The 19324-nt window shown below is 44.9% G+C and overlaps 1 protein-coding gene across 1 annotated transcript in view; it reads left to right on the plus strand.

The window, feature by feature from the left end:
* SUGCT (succinyl-CoA:glutarate-CoA transferase) overlaps nt 1–17415 on the plus strand; it is a 764199-nt gene extending 746784 nt beyond the window's left edge. Inside the window, exon 15 of the transcript XR_004351441.1 lies at nt 17341–17415. The gene's annotated coding sequence lies outside the window, so the exon portion shown is untranslated. The remainder of the gene's footprint in view (nt 1–17340) is intronic.
* The last annotated feature ends 1909 nt before the right edge of the window (nt 17416–19324 follow it).

Consider the following 19324-nt stretch of genomic DNA (forward strand, 5'->3'; position numbering starts at 1 on the left):
GGGAAATAGGTGGGTGACTTGGCCCTTCCTGGGCAGATCACACAATAGCTCCAGGTTGACTTGCGATAAGGAACATGGCAGAGTTCAATGTTCTTGTTAGATAGAAATGTCACAGATCAGCTCCTGGAAACTTTTCTACCCTAATCGGCCTCAGCCTGTTTATTTTCAAATCTACATGTCGCCCTTTTAGGCAGGTTTCCAGGAGGATCATCTGGAGAAGAGTGTATTTCCAGCTTCCTCCCCTTCTAATAATGGCCAAGAAGAAACTGACCAAACCAAAGGGATTATACTTTAAGCATCTATGGCACCTTTGCTGGAAATTTCCACAAGTTCTTTATTCTAAGTTATACGATTTCAAATTGTACCCAGTTCTTAATTATTTGAATTATTCCCGCACGTACGTATTACACTTGTTTCATTTTCAAGTATTTCGGTTTGTGTACCCAGAAGTGAGAGATGTTTTTAACGGATATAAATATAGTGTTGGCTGGCCAAGTGCAGGCTGTCACCAAGGTCCTCTGCCCACTGAGCGAGACCGTGTCGCCTCCCAAATCAGCTTCCTAATGAGACGGAGATGTTCTTCATTGATTTTTACTTTTTCCAATGCAACTAATGCATGATTTACTTAAGTATTAGGCTCCAAGTAGATAGCTTTTTGACGTCAGTTTTTTTCCTCCACTTTTAAGAATGTGTCTCCGGAATTGTCTCTGGAAGTCTGAACAGTCGGATACGCTTTCATGCCTTTACCTGGAGCCAATTTGTAGGGAAAAATGTTTGTGTGTTGTTCTCCTTAAGGAGAGCTGTGTTAAATTAAACGGAACACTCCTTTCCAAATGCATTTGCATACAAAATTTAATAATGTTAAATGGCACTCTATGGGATAAATATGGGGAAATATTACTTGCATATATCAATAGTCTAGTACAGTTCATTCTGGTTATATGTGATCCTTAGCGTGTGTCCGTTCTCTTCATTCTTTCTGGCAGGGCATGTGCGTCTAGATGATCTAGAAGCCATTCCAAAGCATCAGGATAGAAGTTAAAAATAAGTGAAGCCAAACCCGGCAACGTTTTATGCTGTTCAGTATTTTGATCCTTTGAAGAGATGTCAAATGCAGGTTTAGATCACATTTACGTGAAGCTGATCTATCCTGATTAGGACCTTAGGACCAGGAGAGATTTCCTGGACTTGTCCAGAGCAACTGTTTTTCCTTCACCTTGAAGCAATGTCTCTCAGCCCACTAAATGACAAATCAAACAAGTGGTTTTAGGAATTCTCAGAAAGGTTTTCATATTCTATGTAGTATTTCTTGTCGTCGTGAAGATATTGAAATGTCTTACTAACTTCCCTATTCATTTCCTATCAGTGAACCATCCATAGATTGAAAAAGATTTGTCTCACTATGTTTGAATAAACATGGATCTTGCTTATCTAGTTCTTGGTTGGGAAGGTCTTTTGGGGTGCAAAAATCCCCATTTAGGTCAAAAGGACAGTATATGAGGGGAAATAGATAGGAACTTACTAAAATTTAAACTTGATTTTAAACACTGTATTACATCCTAAAATCAGAAGTAAATCAGATCTTTGTGGGGACCAGTGCTGTGCTGACCAGTGAGAGGGTAGGCTCTGAGACCCAGATTCTGGGGAGGGGTTGAGGAAAGCCCAGCCTAGGAAAGTGCCTCAAATGTCACAGGCACTGGACCCCCTCTGGTTGGGACCCAGTCACCCTGCATGACAAAGCTCACTTTGTAAACCATCATCTGTGGTGTGCAGCATGGGTGAGGATGCTTTGTCCCCTAGAGCTGTTCCAGTCTCAGTCTCTGCAACTCCACAGGGATGATCCCAACTGCATAGGCTCCAAGAATATGCTCTTCCTTGTTTGCAGAAGGCCCATACTCAATCCTTTATATGCTGGAAATAACTCCCTGTGAGAAGTTGTGTCCGTATTTACCCCTGGGGCCTGACTCCGGGGGGAGTGGGGCAGCCATGGATGAGTGGAACAGCTGCCGGAGATCCAGATGTGGTTGGTGGTAAGAGCCCCAAATGTGGTTGGTTGAGTTTCTCTGGTCTAGACCACGGATCTGCTTTCAACTATCTCATCACATTGCTGGCCTTCGACGCCCGCACTGAAAAGGCAATAGTAAACCGCCTGTGATCTAGTCTCAACAAGAGTGTCTAAAGGTTAAGCACTCCATTAGTGCCTTCACTCAAGCTGGCGGACAGAAAGCTTCACACTTGGGTTTAAAAACTGCCTAAATTAGGTTGTGTTTTAATGCTGTACTCTCGATTTTTAAGGGGGACTCTGTGTGGCATCCTCGCCTGTAGAACTCATCTCTCAGTGTTCCCCAGATGATACCCCACCAGCATGAGTTCCCTGTGAAATTAATACAAGAAAAATACATTTGCTTCCCTGAGGAACTAGTACATTTGTTCTTATCTAATAAGACCGTATCTCCCTTTCTTTGCTTTGGCTGCCCGGGGACTTCAAGCCAAATTTTTATGTGTGGCTATATGAGCCCATGTGACCATTGTATTTTCATTCTTTTATCATTGTTCCTTCTTTTCTTTCTCTTTTTCCTTTCTTCATGAATTTATTTATTTTAGTCTTACCCTCATCATTTACTGTGAGAAAAGAGGCAGAGATACATTACTTTTTTTTTTTTTTTTTTTTTTTTTTGCGGTATGCGGGCCTCTCACTGTTGTGGCCTCTCCCGTTGCGGAGCACAGGCTCCGGACGCGCAGGCTCAGCGGCCATGGCTCACAGGCCCAGCCGCTCCGCAGCATGTGGGATCTTCCCGGACCAGGGCACGAACCCGCGTCCCCTGCATCGGCAGGCGGACTCTCAAACACTGCGCCACCAGGGAAGCCCTTTACATTACTATTGTTAAAAAGTAGAACAATGTTTGGTAATTTTCAAAGTAAAGATTGTTTCACCTCAACATGGTTATTGGCCAATTTCTAATGACAACACTATGAATCATATTAGTTGAGCTGCATATGGTGTTTCTTTTAAAGTTTTATACATTTACATTAAAACATAGTAGATAAAATAAAAAAACACTTTTGTGTTTTGGTAGATTTAAGTTTCAGGAATTTGTCAATTCTACTTCTGAAAGACATATTACACCCTTTTGAAAGAACTGGTATAGAATCAGATAATCTATGCAGCTACTATCAGAGATTGAATCCTTCATTTTAAAACAAAGAATAAAAAATGAAAAAGAAAAGTTATTTATATTAGCTCAACGTCACTAATTTGCAGATACTATGACTGAAAAAAAACAGTGGCTGAAAATCAAAAAAATTTAGTCACGGTAATGGCCTAGTTTCAAATGTCACAGAACAGAGCCCTATTGTCACTCCCCTTTTTCTTTTCTTTCCTTTTTTCTCTTCACTCCTTCTTTCCTTTCCTTTCCTTTCCTTTCTTTTTCTTTCCTTTCCCTTTTCCTTTTCCTTTCCTTTTCCACCACTTTCTTACTCAGAAACTTTTCTTTCTTTTTAGTCAGAGAATAGAGATGCAGAGAACATCAAGGTCCTGCAATAGGAAGTGGGTAGCATTAACAAGACAAAGGTTTATCATATGCGTTTTAATTTTGAAGAACCTAAAAGACGAATAGGACCCTGAATTTTTGATGGAGACTTTACAGGTGGAAAAGTAAATTGGACAACTGCTTGGGAGGCAGGGTTCTGGGAAGAAGGAAGCAGAGCATAAAGGCTCCGAAGAGAGAACAGGAGAGAAAGGACTCACAAGGAGGGTTCTGCATTAATGGAAAAATTGAAAACAAACTAATAAACAAGCAGCACTGTTTTGCATCATCCTCTGGACATCCATTAGTGATCCTATGATGGGAATATTTTCTTACTGGTAATGGATTGTCCTCTTTCACCCCTTCAGAAGTGAAGGACTTTATTAAGGAGTGATCAAAAGTTTAACTTAACCATAGAGCAATAGGACTGCTCTGTGTTGGAAAGAGATTCATGGTTTGGCTGAAAAAGTTTCTGAAGGAACAAATGGAGAGAAAACATATGAAACTGTTCTAGAAGCTGTTTCAACCAGACCAGAGGTGTTTAACTTAGCTCCTTATCTGTTATCTAGAAAAATGAACTTGTGGATCCATCAGATCTGGTAGTACTTCCCTTCTGCCGTCTTTTGGAAAGTTTGGTGCTTACCATCCCATGACCCTGGACGTGACCGAGCATATCCTTCTCCAAGCTCAATGCCCGTGGAGCACAGCTTAGGAGCTACTCAGAGAAGCTGCATGTTGCCCAAATGGGGTGAAAATGGACATGCCCTGGGCAATCTCTCCTGTTACTGTCGAGTCCTGTGCTCTCCCTCCTATAGCTGCTGCTTCTGCACGGGTCAGAGCTCAGTCTCACCGGCAGGGAAAAGGTGCTGCCAGGCCCCCCAGAGCCGGGGATGTTATCCTTGTGACAGATGGAAAAGAGCAAGTTGAGATTGGATCACAAAGTGTTATTGTAAGTCACCAAGTTCATGTGTAAGTCATGAGAGAAGCACAGAATCTCCATTGAATGACGACGACAAGCAAGAACCCCTCAGCACGGAGCGCATCTCATAGGAAACTGATAACCAGATCCGTTCCCACCCAAGCAATTAAAATAAAATAGCCTCCTCCCCATTTCCCGATCTCATACATCCCCACCCTCAATCAAAATGAAGTCGACGATATACTTGTATAAATTCTGGCTATGCAGCTTTGAATAACTTTTCCCAAATCATGGGAATTTCTGGAAATAAAATACAGTGATTTCTCATCTAGAAATACATGAAATAACCATAAAAAGACACTCCCCCACTTTTTCTTCCCTAGTATAGAGCCTACGACTGAAATCAAATGAAGAAAACATGGATATGATGTTTATTTCTAATCTGTGGAGCGTGATTTTAATCATTTCAATAGATTTCTCTATAACCCACCCATATTTTTCCTCTTTCATTAAACTAAGGAAATTTCCAAGTGAAACACACGCTATTCTATGAACAATGGACCTGATAAGGGTCGGAACAAATTCCTCTTTCTGTCCCTATCTCTGAGTCTTATTTACCTACTTTTGTGAAACTAGAATGAACGACATAGGGTAAGATAATCTAACTGTCTCTGACATGTTTATGAAATAAACCCGTGTACAACAAATCATTTACAACACTCACAGACTAGGTCACAAACTGAACCATCCTCTTCATGTGCCCATAACTCTGGATCAAAGAATGGCACTGAGCTTGCCGTTGTCAGCTGTGACAAGTGCTTCAAGGTCAGTCTCCTCCTGTTGTCATGGCTGAGCTCAGACCGCGGTAGCACCGTTAGTCACCATCCGTGAAATATGCTACTTCTGTATATGTGGTTCGGAGGGTGCTTCTAGCTCTGCGTGGCTGAGGAACTGATGCAGTGTGGAGTCCAGACTTACTAGTTTCCAACCTTGATGAGATCACCTCAAAGGTGAGGGGCAGCTCCTGAGGCCAGAAGAGACTTCAGATAACCAAAGTCCTCCAGGGCTTGTGGGAAAAGAAGTCATGCTGATCATAAGACAAAAGGCTGTGCTTGCTAAAGGTAGAGTGAGGATTCAGGACTCAATGTTTGGTAAACCAGGATGGAGGCATCCAAAGCGGGGTGAGCAAAAGCATTTTCAGAAGCAAAACCTCAAGCAGCAAGAAGGCTGCTGCTGCTCCATCTTCAAGGACTGTGGCTGCCATAGACCCGCCGCAGGTTGTCGGAAGACTCCTACTTTAAGCGCTGCCAATATGGAGGCCTAAGGGAGTTTAAAGCTCGCCTCGTGAGCTTCTCTGGTGGCCTGCTCGTAGCCCTGTGGGTCCTGGGCCACCCCCAGAGACCCAGTCCCTTCCAGCAGCCCCTCTGTTATGCCTGCCTTCCAGCTCCTGCTCTAACCGGCTGAGAGGCCAGCTCAGGTCAACATGGGTGTCAGGATGGCTTGTCCTGCTCCTGACTTAAGAGAGAGCTCTGTAAACGCCACTGGCTGTTGGAGAGCCTTTCTTGGCAAAAATCCTCATGCTAGAAATGGCTTGTCAAGGCCTATCACAGGATCCGTCTCGATGTTTTAAAACCTTTTGGGAAGCACTGTTACGTACGTGATGCTCTGCTTCAGATAAAGGGGTCATCCTGAAGAAATATAGTTCAGACTTACATTTGGTCCATGTTTTAGAGTCCAGTCCCAAATGATACGTTTTCAATGGAATCTAGAAACCTGCTGTCCAGTTTCAGGCTCACGTCCTGTTGGATCACTCATTCTGTCTGAAGGCTTTTGCTTGTTTTATTTCCCACACCTGCTTTGATCTGCCCAGGTTGCCATTTGTTTCTGTCTTTGAATGTTTTCATTAATAACAAATTATTGAAAAGGCTTAAAGCATCTTAGTATGCTCAGTTCCTAAGATAATCTCATGACGCATAGTATGCCATTCCAGGGTCAGTTTTTCCCCGTGGCTTTTGTCCCAGGGTTGTGGACTTTGCCAAGGTGTTCGTTCTCCCTCTAATGGCAGCAGAGGGGGCCACCCTGTGTCAGACAGAAACAGATATTTCCAGAGCAACATTCTTTGCAGGTAGGAATCACCTGCTTTATTCCTTTCTGGGCCGCAAAATATTGATGGCAGCACAGTGAGTCCATCAGGTGGGGTCCTCAACTTAGAACTTTTCAGAATTAAGATTTGATAGTATGAGTGAACTCGGGCTCTGAAGTTTTCACTGTATTTTTTTCATTTATGTATAAATAGTCTTTTTGTGCCCAGAGTAGACTAGATGTGGATGATATAAATAAGATGTGGTCTCTGCCCTCAGAGAGCTCACAAGCCAATAGGAGAGAAAGATAGGACACAGGATGGTAAGTTTTGTTTTTTTGTTTTGTTTTGTTTTGTTTTTTTGACTGCGTTGGGTCTTCGTTGCTGCGCGCGGGCTTTCTCTAGTTGTGGCGAGCAGGGGCTACTCTTCATCGCGGTGCGCGGGCTTCTCATTGCGGTGGTTTCTCTTGTTGCAGAGCACGGGCTCTAGAGTGCAGGCTCAGTAGTTGTGGCGCACGCACTTCATTGCTCCGCGGCATGTGGGATCTTCCCGGACCAGGGCTCGAACCCGTGTCCCCTGCATTGGCAGGTGGATTCTTAACCACTGCGCCACCAGGGAAACCCCTGGTAAGTGTTTTGATGAATTTGCATATGATCTCGTTGGGACTCCAAGGAGGAGAGATTTCAACTTGGGGAGGCAGTTCTGACACACTTCCCCAGGGGAGCTGAATCTTGAAATAAGCATTTGCCCAACAGGGTCGGGGTGGGGCGTTCCATAAAGAAGGGGCAAGGAATCAAAAGGAATGAATCTGGGGGGCCGAGCGAGGGGGACAACGTCAAAGAAACTCGGTGAGGCCAGCAGGAGCAGATGATGGGGGACTTTTTGTCAGTAGTTGGGAGGCCCTGAAGTATTTGAAGCAAGAGAAGGACATGCACGGAACTGTACAGTTATGTATGGTTAAAATAGTATGTTTTATATTATGTGACTTTTACCACAATAAAAAAAATTTTTTTAAGTGACATGCTCTGATTTCTGGGCTTTTTTTTTAAAGAAAAATTAATGTGGCAGCAGAGTTATAGATGGGCTAGGGAGATGTGGAATGGAGACAGAGACCAGTTCGAAGGTGATTGTAATCTCCAGGAAGATGCTGGGGAGGACCTAGATCGGGCCAGAGCTGGAGGGGAGGCACCTAAGAGATTTTAAAGGGATCCACGTAGCCATGAGTCAGCAAGACTGAGGGCCGACTCTCAGACTTTGTGGATGAATTATGGTATAATTCATAGTGGTGGCAGATCTCGTCTTTTTTAATTTCAGCTTTACTGAGGGATAATTGACGTATAAAATTATAAGATATTTAAAGTGTACGTTGTGGAGATTTGGTACACATATACCTTGGGCAAGCGCTCCCCCCATCTAGGTAATGAACACACCCATCACCTCACATATTTATCTTTTTTTTGCGTGTGAGAACACGATACAGTGCTATCAACCATAGTCACCATGTTTTATGTTAGATCCTCAGACCTTATTCATCTTGTAGCTGAAAGTTTGGGCACTCGTACCAACCTCTCCCTGTTTCCTGCCAACTCCCAGCTCCTGCAACTACTTTTCCACTCTCTGTCTCTGTGAGTTTTGTTTTTCTTAGAATCCACACAGAGGTGATACGATGCAGAATTTGATTTTCTCTGTCTGGATTATTTCACTAAGCATGATGCCTCCAGTGTTTTTTTTCACTCAAAAATAGTTATATTGTTTCCATGTCAATCAATATGCAACTTGAAGTCATTTTAAATGCCTGCATCCTACTTTGGGTACATATGTACCATAATTAACCTCATCAGTTTTTCCTTGGAGCCATTTAGTTTCATTGTTTTTTATTAAACAATACTGTCTTAAGTGCCAAGTTTGGAATTTGATTTTACCCTACTTACCAGCTCAGAAGTAAGTTGTTGCTGTCTTGTGGATGCTGGCAGATGACACAAGACTCCTGGATCAGAGACAAGGGACTTTATTACCTACAGCACAACATACAGCGGGAGTATCAGCGTGGCATTGGTTCCATTGGCCCCCAAACCCCACAGCAGTGATTTCAGGGACCCAGATGGATGCTGTGCTTGCGGTGGGTTGGCATTACAGCTGAGGAATATCGAGCTTAGGGAATCTACTTCTGCTGGGTAAGCAGTAAGCAAGCCTGCTCTTTGCGCCGGGAGGAGACATTACCTCATCCTTCAAGGTCACTTGTTTTAAGCGCAAGTCTGAGAAATGGCCTGGGTAAAGAGTGGTAAGGATTTTGCATTCTTGTCATACCCAGCAAGGTGTGCAGGAGCACGAGAGAACGGTGAAGGACTGTCTCTGAACAATAAGGATCCTTTCCTATACATTAAAAAATATCTTTAGGAGGGCATTCCCTGGTAGTCCAGTGGTTAGGACTTGGCATTTTCCACTGCCGAGGGCCTGGGTTCAATCCCTGGTCAGGGAATTAAGATCCTGCAAGCTGCTCAGCACGACCCAAAAAAAAAGGGTGGAAGAATATCTTTAGGGTAAATGCAGAGGAACGAAGTCACTCAACCAAGGAGCTTGCGCTGCTGTAGACATTCTGCACTTGTTACCAGATGACCCTCCAGAAACTTCCTCTTGCAGGTTTGCTTCCTCAGTCGTGTTCTGTAAAATGACTGTTGTGTTTCCCTTGTTGGCCCAGGAATGACTTCCTCTCATCTGAGCGCTCAGGCCCATGTTGGTGTTCTCCGCTTTTCCAGGGATATGTCTCATTGTATTAACAGGGGGGATATTTTAGCAGAGCCATTTCCTGATTGGTGTCAAGCTGAAAATAGATTGCTTGCCCCAGGTTGGTGGGAACAGAAATGCTAAGATAAGCAACAGCGTCTCCTCCCCGCAGCCTACCCTGCCTGTAGCAGGTCAAGTCTCTTCCTATTCAGGAGGCCCAGGGCTCTGTTTTCTCATTTGATCTAACAGTGCAGACAGGTGGTATGTTGTATCTGTGTGCTTGTAGGTGAATTTTAATGACATTTCAAGGCATCCTGGAAAACAAAATAATTCTTTGGATTGCTTTTGTCAAATAATAAAAATATTTGACATAAATCTCGTTGGGAGCAGGTGTGGAAATACGCGGTTCTTACTTTTTTACTCTCCCTCCCTGGGGGCTCTTGGTCTGTGCCGATCTGAATTTTATTGCTGTAAGTGCTTGCTCTTTTCCGGGTGTGTTGTCTTTAATATATAGGAAAACTTCGGGCGAGGACCCTGGAGCAGTAGCTAACACTGCTAAAATCAAGACTGAACCATCAGAGAGTTACATCAGGACGGAAGGTTTGTCCTTGGATCAAAGCCTCCCCTGGGCGAGGACTCTGGTACATGCGTCCTGGTAGTGGCTGCAGTGGTCTGGGCCATATGGGAAACTCTGTTGTTATCACAGACTCTTCCCATGACTTTGGTGTATTCACTTCTTCTTGGTTTCCTCTTCTGTCAGATGAGCATGCGAATCTCTGACCCTGACCTCAATTAGAGAACCACCTTAGAAGCCCTGGCTTTTATTTATGTGTGTGAGACTCAAGTGTAGATCCTCAGGCACATTTTGTATTCCACGGGGTGCCCCTCTCCTTAATCCACCCCCTACACCCAGGCCCCCGGCCAGCAGTGACTCTTCATGGTTTGCCATGCGCGTCCTGGCACATCAGGACACATCATTTGAAATACCTGTTGGCCATATGTGGTATCTCCTTAACGTGGATAAGCTGGATGCTCTGCAGGGAAGAGACCCTGAGGACTGTGCCCTCTAGGTGGTTTATTTGTGTCCACCCACCAGGGAAGCACATCCTTTCCTATTGAAATGTTTGAAGGAAAAGTCCATCGTACCTAAAGAGCCACGTTTGAAGAAAATTGGCCCTAACTTTCTTCCTGATCTTGCGGTAATGTCCATAAAGAATGTTCTCCAGGCAGGAAGAATCAGTCATTGTTATGGACTGAATGTTTCTGTCCCCACCCCCCCACCCCACCCCCCACCCCCCCGCCCCTAATACTCATACATTAGAGCCCTAACTCCCCATGTGACTGTAGTTGGAGATAGAGCCTGAGAGGAAGTGAAAAAGGTTAAATGAGGTCACGGGGTAGGGCCCTAATCTGACAAGGTTGGTGCCTTTATAAGAAGGAGGAGAGATAGCAGTGCTTTCTCTCTCTACCATGTAAGACCACAGCAAAAAGGCATCTGTCTGCAAATCAGAAAGAAAGTTCTCACCAGAACTTTAACCTGCCGGACCTTGATCTGGGGCTTCTAATGTTCAGAACTGTGAGAAAAGACGTTTCTGTTGTTGAAGTCACACAGGCTGTGGTATTTTGTCATGGCAGCCGGAGCAGCCCTGGCAAAGTTATGTAAACACTCCAGAAACAGCCACCATGACTGGGCAGGAGGGAATCCAGTCACCTTCCAAGACTGGCATTTCACCCTGACTGGTCCTAACTACCCAGATGCTCATCAGACTTTTTAGGAAGTAACTGCTGGATCATCTGCCTTCAGATCTAGATGTTAAAGTTTTCTGAAAGGGGATAAATCATATTTACCTTGAATCCGTGAACCTGGCATTACTCTTTGTGGTCGATAAACATTAGTTGCAAGATGAATAAATCCATGAATGAATGAATGAATGGGCAGTAAATGGAATGTAAACTGACTATAGTGTCTGGTCAGTTTTCCAGATCATTCCACATTTCTTCTATATTTGCAATAACCTTTTTTACCCAAGGTTTTTTATACATTTCTTTTCAAATAGCCTAAAGATGCCTGACCAGGATACCTTCATCGAGTTCCAATCTGTAAAGGAATGAAAATGTAGAAGCAGGCATCTCAGGGGCCATCCTTCTTAAATACACAGTGTGTTCCACTGGATCTCTACATATGGATGGCTTCCTTGGTCCCCATGTCACAGTTGAGATATTCAGATCATTTAAGTCAGCTTGCTATGTTTAAAAGGGATTGCAAGGTTCTGTTCTAAGCTCAAGAAGCTACTTCTTTTTGCAGGTATCAGAATACCCAACTCACAAGGTAGTAAACTGATAATTGTATTTTCCTTTCTATATATGTTATAAGTCTACGGTAGGCTTTCCAGGGCTGATATCCTGATTCAGTGATCTTTCAGCTGTGCAGCTTTTTTAAAAAGCTGTTTTCCAGATGGTTTCTGCCCCTCTAGGCATAACATCTGCTTCCCAGTCAGCCAGAAATGGGAAGGGCACATCTTTGCCTTTTTATTTTGGATCCCATAATCCAGCCCAGGGAGTGGTGCCTACATCTCCTTGGCCAGAAGTCCACAGTATAGCTCCCCTTAGATGCAAGAACAAGAAGAATGCAAGGAAGGGCTTGGTTGAGAATGTGTGTTAACTGAACCAACCTCCACTGTCTTCCACACAATCTCCAGGAAGAAGAGGAAGCTTTTGGAGAATCCCAAACGAGACTTGGAGACAGGGAGATAAGAGGGGCTTCTGAGATTCAGCAACAAGAGATTATGGACATTCCCTTCTCAGCCATTTAAAATAAGTTCCATGGAAGCCCAAGTCTGTGTCACCTTGTTCCAACCTAAATAGCCAACCCAGGATGAGGTGTCCGTCCCGACGTGAACTAATCATGATTAGGGGGCCTGCTAGCTGAGGGTCAGAGTTGGACGGTTCATTCGTGGGGGCACGGGGTCACCCGATGAATTGATGGCTATTCTCAGAGAAGGAGGCTCATTTTGAGTCAGGGAGCCAGCCAGGGGGCCCACCTAACCTTGAGGGGGTGAATGGGAATGGCAAGCAGCTTCTTCCAAGATTGCTTCCTGAGGATACCGATGGCCCCCAGTATCCCCCTGAGGTGGTTTTAGGGACCTTGAAGAACAGAGCTCTGGTCTTAGCATCCAAAAACAAGCTCACATCCCAGCTCTGGCCAATGACTTTGGGCAGCTCATTCCTTAGACCTCCGTTATCTCCTGCATGAAGTAAGACTAGAAATACCCATGGATAGAAATGGAATAAGCACCCTCTGACAGGCCGAAAGCATTGTGGACAGAGAAGGTGTTGTTATGATTTCCGGAACAGTGCCAAGTTGTGACTGCCTTTGCCAGCCATTGATATGTTTCATGTCACTGAATGTGATCTCACGAGAACACAGGCCATTAATATTTACAAAAAGAATCTTCCTTCCCACAACCCGTCTTCAGTTTTTCCAGGCCTTCTGTCACTTCTCACCAGCCATGTCCTCTTTCAGGAGTGGATGGGGAGAGACACATTTGTGTCTAGAGCGTGCGTCTGCTGGAACCAAGAGCTGTGTGTCATCATTTGTAGTGTATGTGAGTAGAGGAGGCAAATCCTGATCTTCCCCTGCTCATTGGAGCTCACACAGAACCCAAAGGGTTAAAGCAACGTTCCAAGGAGCTGCACACAAAAGTATCTAACAGGCTGTCCGGTGAGATAGTCACTTGACCACGCTACATTCAATGAGGTCATGGTCCCACATGCATCCTCTTCTCCTTGCGAGAAGGTGCATAAAATATAAATAAATGATCAGGTTACAGAATGAACTCTGAATGACCAGTTTTGGCTCAAGTAAAGGCCTTCTCCTGCCTCACAGTTCCCCGACGATAAATCTTTCAGCAGCAGGTTGATCCTTTTCAGAAACAGACTGTCTAGCAATGTTTCCACCTCCTGCCCCCATCAGGATGGAGTGAGTACGAGGCGGAGGCCTGGACGCACAGACAACCCACCGCAGACTCATGCCTGGAACAGCTTTCCTCTTTCAAGGGCCGACTGGTCGATACTCTGGCTGCTGCTGGGAGGGAGAGGAAAGGGAACAGGTTGCAATGTCGCTAATAACAGCAAACGCAATAGACCATCTGCAGAAGGGAGCCGCTGATCTGTCTCCCAGAGAATGAAGCTCCGAGGTTGAAGGGGCCAGACCCAGCACTACTACTAGAAAGAATGGCAACGTCCTTGCAAATGTTTCCATCCCCTTAGTTTTCCCTTGGGGTAGATTATTTAAAGTCTGTCATGAGTCTTTGCAAATTCATAACTTGCATGTGCTCATTTTCCCTGGGTCCATCTGTGCCCATGGGAAAAGGAATATAAAGGAAGGAGGGATGCTTTGGTGACAAGATGCTTAGGGTTGATGGGGGAGGGGGGAGGAGAACCCAAACTTATGAAGCTGCTACTCTGACCAGAAATGGAAACCACCCCTTCCAATCAGCATGTTGTTTTTGATAAAGAAATAAGACAAGGTTACTCTCCTTTGTCTTGTTTCTCTGGTTCCCTTGCTGTTTGCTTTTCTCTCCAAATTAGGTAGGGCCAGAGTGCATTAACATGACCAGTGAACTCCTACTCAGTGCCACCAACTCTTGCCTCCGTGGGAAGTTTTCATGTTGGATCCGGCTACTGGCCTTCTGTGCTCTAAAGGCTAACTCTGCAGCCTGATGGGCCGGCCGCTTGACCCTTCGCCTTCAGCCATCCTGAGACTCAAGTTCTTTCTGCTCCCACCTGGCTTGCTGGTCTGCACTCCCCTGGGTTACTGACAGAGTCCTGGATGGCCCTACTGTGTCTTTGTGTGAATTACCAAAGGCTCCCAGCTCTTGGCAGACCGACTAGAAAGCATCCCTCTTCGGACTGAGGCAGCTGAGCCAGGGCACACGGCCGGCACGTGGCACGCAGGCTGGTCCTCAGCCCCCAGGTGCACCCCTGCACTGCACGTGGATGCACGCCGTGGCCCTGATTGGCGGCAACACCTTTCTCTTTGCCCTCCAGCCCAAGTGTCACTGAGAGGTCGGCCAGGGGGCAAGTCAGGCAGTGCTTACTCTCCAGGCTCCTTTGACTCCTGTCAGGGGACTGCCACATCCTGGCACGCACAGGGATAGCTCAGCTCTTGTCACAGAGGCTTTCATCTCATTCATTCATTCAGTAAATACTCAGTGAACATCTTCCAAGATGTTCATCACACCACCCTATAACCATGCACCAACTCTTTACCAAGATGTACATCTGGCCCCCAAATACCTGTGAACCTGATATATTGTACTTGTTAATCTAAAGACCAGGAATGCTGTTGCAAAATGCTTTACCTTTCTACCTAAATGTATATTTGTGTTTTCTCCAAGTGCTCCCTACTTAGCAGACCACAGAAGGTCAGTGCACAGTGGTCTGATGCATTGCTTGGAGTATGCGTCATCCATGGGCCCTCCCGGATTCACGGCAGCTATGCGGTCCCCTTGGGGGCCAGGCTACCTCTGGTGAAACTTCATTTCGGCACAGGTGTTGGTGACATGGTCGAGTCCTGTAGTGAGAGATTCAGTTGCTCCTTGCCTTGGTGGCCTGTCTACACAGCTTCATGAGGGGAAAGGTGGGGGAGTTTCTGTCCCACCACTTAGCTACAGAAGGAAGACTAAATCCTAGCACCTGGAACCTTCAATCAAGTCACACTTTTCTCTGTCCCTTGGTATAAAGGAAATGTTGGAGACTGAAACATACTCTAAGAAAAGATAAGGCTTGCTTCCTAGATATCTTTTGGCAAAAAGGGTTATTGAAAGTCTAGTGTTGTTGGTCGAGGGAAAAGTCCTCAAATCAGACTTCTGGGTTCAAATCCCAACTCAGCCATTTCCTAGGTATGTGTCTTAGTCTGCTTGAGCTGCCATATGAAAACACCATAGACTGGATGGCAACTTATGGTAGACAACAAATTTATTTCTCACAGTTCTGAGATCAAGATGGACAGGTTCTGGTGAAGTTCTTCTTCCTGGCTTTTAGATGGCTGTTTTCTCATTGCGTCCTCACATGGAAGAGAGAGAGAGAGACAGAGAGAGAGAGGGAGAGAGGGAGAGAACTAGTGCTCTGGTGTCTCTTCTTACAATGGCACTAATCCCACCATAAGGGCCTCATCCTCATGATCTCATGTAACCCTAACTACCTCCCAAAGGCCCCATCACCACATACCATCACATTGGGTGTTAGGGCTCTAACACATGAATTTCAGGGGGACATAAACATTCTGTCTGTAATATTCTGCCCCAGCTCCTCAAAATCACAACCTTTTCACATGCAAAATACATTCCTTCCACCCCAATAGCCCCCAAAGTCTTAACCTCCTTCCAGCATCCACTCTAAAGTCTAATGCCCAAAGTCTCACCTAAATGTCACCTAAACCAGATAAGGGTGAGACTCCAGGCATAATTCATCTTGAGGCAAAATTCTTCTCCAGGGACTTCCCTGGCAGTCCAGTGGTTAAGACTCTGCACTTCCAATGCAGGGGGTGCAGGTTCCATCCCTGGTCAGGGAGCGAACTAAGATCCCACATGCCGTGCGGAAAAAAAAAAAAAGAAAAGAAAAAATTCTTTTCCAGTGTGAACCTGTGAAACCAGACAAGTTGCATGCATCCACAATGCATTGGTGGGACAGGAAGAAGACAGACATTCCCATTTCAAAAGGGAGAAATTAGAAGGAAGAAGTGGCTGACAGGTCCCAAACAGGTTCAAAACCTAGCAAGGCAAATTCATTAGCTCTTAAAGCTCGAGAATAATCCTCTTTGGTTTGATGCTTCACTCCAGCCCACGGGAGAGGCAGCGTCGCCTCCAGGGGTCAGTGGGGTAAGCCCACACACGTGGCAATCTGCGAGGGTGCAGCTGGGTGGCAATCCTGATCTTTGAAACTGACGTAAAGGCAGCCTTGCCCCCCGACCCCAGGACAATATGAACCTGACATTGTACCTATGGAAACTGAGAAAACTTTCTGGGCTTATCTGTTTTTGGAGCAGGTAATGCTACCTGCACTAGAAGCACTTCTGAACCGGTTAAAAATACACATCCGAGGCCCCCCACAAAAAGCACTATCGCAGCCCCTATTGGGCAAGAGGCCCAGGAATCTGCATTTTAACTCAGCTCATTCTGATGTGCCCTAGATGCTGAGAACCACCGCCACCAGGGAACTCAGCATAGGATACTGAGTCATTATTTCCCTCCCTATGTTTTATTAAATTTATTTGTATGTGCTTTAATGTTATTGCCTCATGTGAGTTTCTGTTAGCATTTTATTCCTCTTGTGTTCCTCTAGTTGTATATCTTTTTCCTTCAGGGTGGGGTTCAGGGCAGTTTTCTGCTTTGGTTACTGCTACCGACCACATCATCCCCTTGCTACCCTCAACCATAACAGACAGCCCTGCCCACTCCCTCCTGATTTATCCTGTATTGTGTTACCTTCTCACCCCCCCACCCCCACTTCTTGGCGATTTAAGGAGCTGTTTTTATTGTTTCTAGCGCCAACACATCTGTCATATATTTCGCTTCAACTTAAAAACATTGGAGAATCACTGGTTACTTAGCGCAAAGTGATGTCTGCCCTAGATGACCATTTCTTTTGTAACTGGCTCTCACTCAGTGAGACTGGATATTGCGGGCTTCTCCTTTCCCACTCCCACTGCCATTTCAATCAGACCCTTGAACTCAGAGTATACAGAGATGCTCTCAGCCTAGGTTTGTATATATAATGACTTCATTTTGTGACTCAAAGTAAACTTTGTGGTTCATTCACAGTTTCTCATTTTTTTAATTAATTTTTGTTGGAGTGTAGGTGATTTACAATGTTGTGTTAGTTTCTGCTGTACACCAAAGTGAACCAGTTATACATATACCTGTACATATATCCACTCTTTTTTAGATTCTTTTCCCATATAGGTCATTACAGAATATTGAGCAGAGTTCCCTGTGCTATATATATAGTAGGTCCTTATTAGTTATCTATTTTTTATATAGTAGAGTGTATATGTCAATCCTAATCTCCCAATTTCTCATTTTTGTAGACTACTCTTCCTCCATGAACACAGAAAATTAAGCCGTGGTCATAACTGAGGAAATGATATAGTGCAAAGTGTGTTAACAGCAGGCGGTAAATAGATTGGTAAGAATCGGTCTGCCTCTATGGGAATTGTATCGATAGTGAGAGTCTTACTAGTCAGAAATAGAAATCAAGTTGATTTAACCTAAACAAATGAGGAATTTGCTGGAGGACATCAGAGAGCTCCCGGGTTTTCAGACTCAGAGCATAGGTAGGAACCAAAGGGGTCCGGATAGCCAGTCCTCATACAGGATGTGGTCAGGGCAGGAGACTGGTGAGGGTGCTGGGCGGTGCCCCTGTGGCCAGTCACTTCCAGATTCAGAGCCCCAGGCAGAGGTTCTGATTAGTTGAGTTCTACCACGTGTCCACTGCCCCCTCTCCTCCCCCGCCCCACACAGGGACCCTCCCATAGAACCCCCATAGTGGAAGGTGAGCCTTCCTCTTCTCCCACATAGTTCCTCCAAAATACTAAGAAGATTTGAATGTTGTGTAGCTTTATGGCAAAAGCCCCACCCCAGGTATCATTCACATGCCCCTATCTCCACTGCAAGAATCCATCAGTTATTGAGGACATCTGTTTTTTTTCAGGCACTGGGCTAGATGCTCCATGTGTAGAATCTCTAGTCATTACCACAACCCTGTGAAGTAAATAGCAGGAAGTACTTTTTACAGTTGAAGACACTGAGGTTTGAAGAGGTTACGTAACTTGCCTGTGGCCAGACAGGTGGTAAGAGGTGAACCCAGGATGATCTGACCCCAGAACTTGTGGCCCGTCCACTCCATCAAATTGCCGCCTCTATGTATTATTTTCACCTAAATCCTTTTCTCCATATTCTTTTCTCCATATCCCAAGTAGTTTATGCAGATAGAACTTGTTTCTAAACTGTAATGTCCGCATCTGAATAATAGAGGGTATTGACAGATTTCTCTCTAAGGTTTTCATCTGTGTCATTCTGTGTTTCTAGAACTATATTCTGTTGGTTACCGTTTTAAAATGGCATTGAGTGCATAACTGCAGAGAAGGTTTGGATGATGCTGGTGGAACCCTTATCAGTGTCAAGTGTGACACCATTTTCTCTGGCCTTACGCAGCCTTCCCCAGAAGATCGTACCTCACCTCCCAAATCAGGTCCCTGTAATCTGTTTGGAAATTAACCACAGGCCTGAATCCCGGTAGAAGTGGCTGCTGAACATACAGTCCCTGCTGTCTGGTTGGTGACATGCTAATAATCACCCTTTCTTCTTCTAAATGAATACTTCTCAGCAGAGACTCAAAGGAACTTTTTCAAAGAAGACAGTGTATGTGTTCACGCCACTTTAATGTGGACAAAGTTGGGAGGTGGGCGTCATTCAGGTAATCACCCCTGATGCTCTCTCGGGCACATGTGGTTTTAACTAGAAACTAAAGCTCCCTGGACACTTTTCAGAACCATGTCTCTGGCTTTGGTCTGGAACTCCTGTCTGGAACAGCAACTAGTATCAGGGCATTAAAACGCATATGCTCTGGGTGTGTTTCTTCCTCATGAGAGGTGGTTTGTGATTCATTCATTTAATTGTGCTGTAGTGGACATTTATGGAGGACCTGCTTGGGGCCAGCAATTATATCAGTGTTGAGCTTTTACTTACAAAAAAGACAAAATCCTCAGCAGGGGGTGTAGGGGTGCGGCTGGGGGAAAGTAGACATTAAAACATAATGAAAATGCAGGGTGATGGAAATATGTTATGAATGCCTGAGGAATGTATTAGAGGAGCACAGAGAAGGGAATGACTAGATGTTTGGGGGTAAAGGTGAAAAAAAAAATCATAGAAGTTGCATTTGAGTGGAGTTGTAATGAAACAATTTAACTGAAACATTAAGTGGGAGTTTATTTGTAGGCTGAAGGGCAAAAGTGTGCAAGTTTTAGGACATATAGAGTTCAGGATGACCGTGAATTACATAGGAAGGGAATA

This window comes from Phocoena sinus, chromosome 9 (assembly GCF_008692025.1).
Source record: "Phocoena sinus isolate mPhoSin1 chromosome 9, mPhoSin1.pri, whole genome shotgun sequence".
Lineage (NCBI taxonomy): Eukaryota > Metazoa > Chordata > Mammalia > Artiodactyla > Phocoenidae > Phocoena > Phocoena sinus.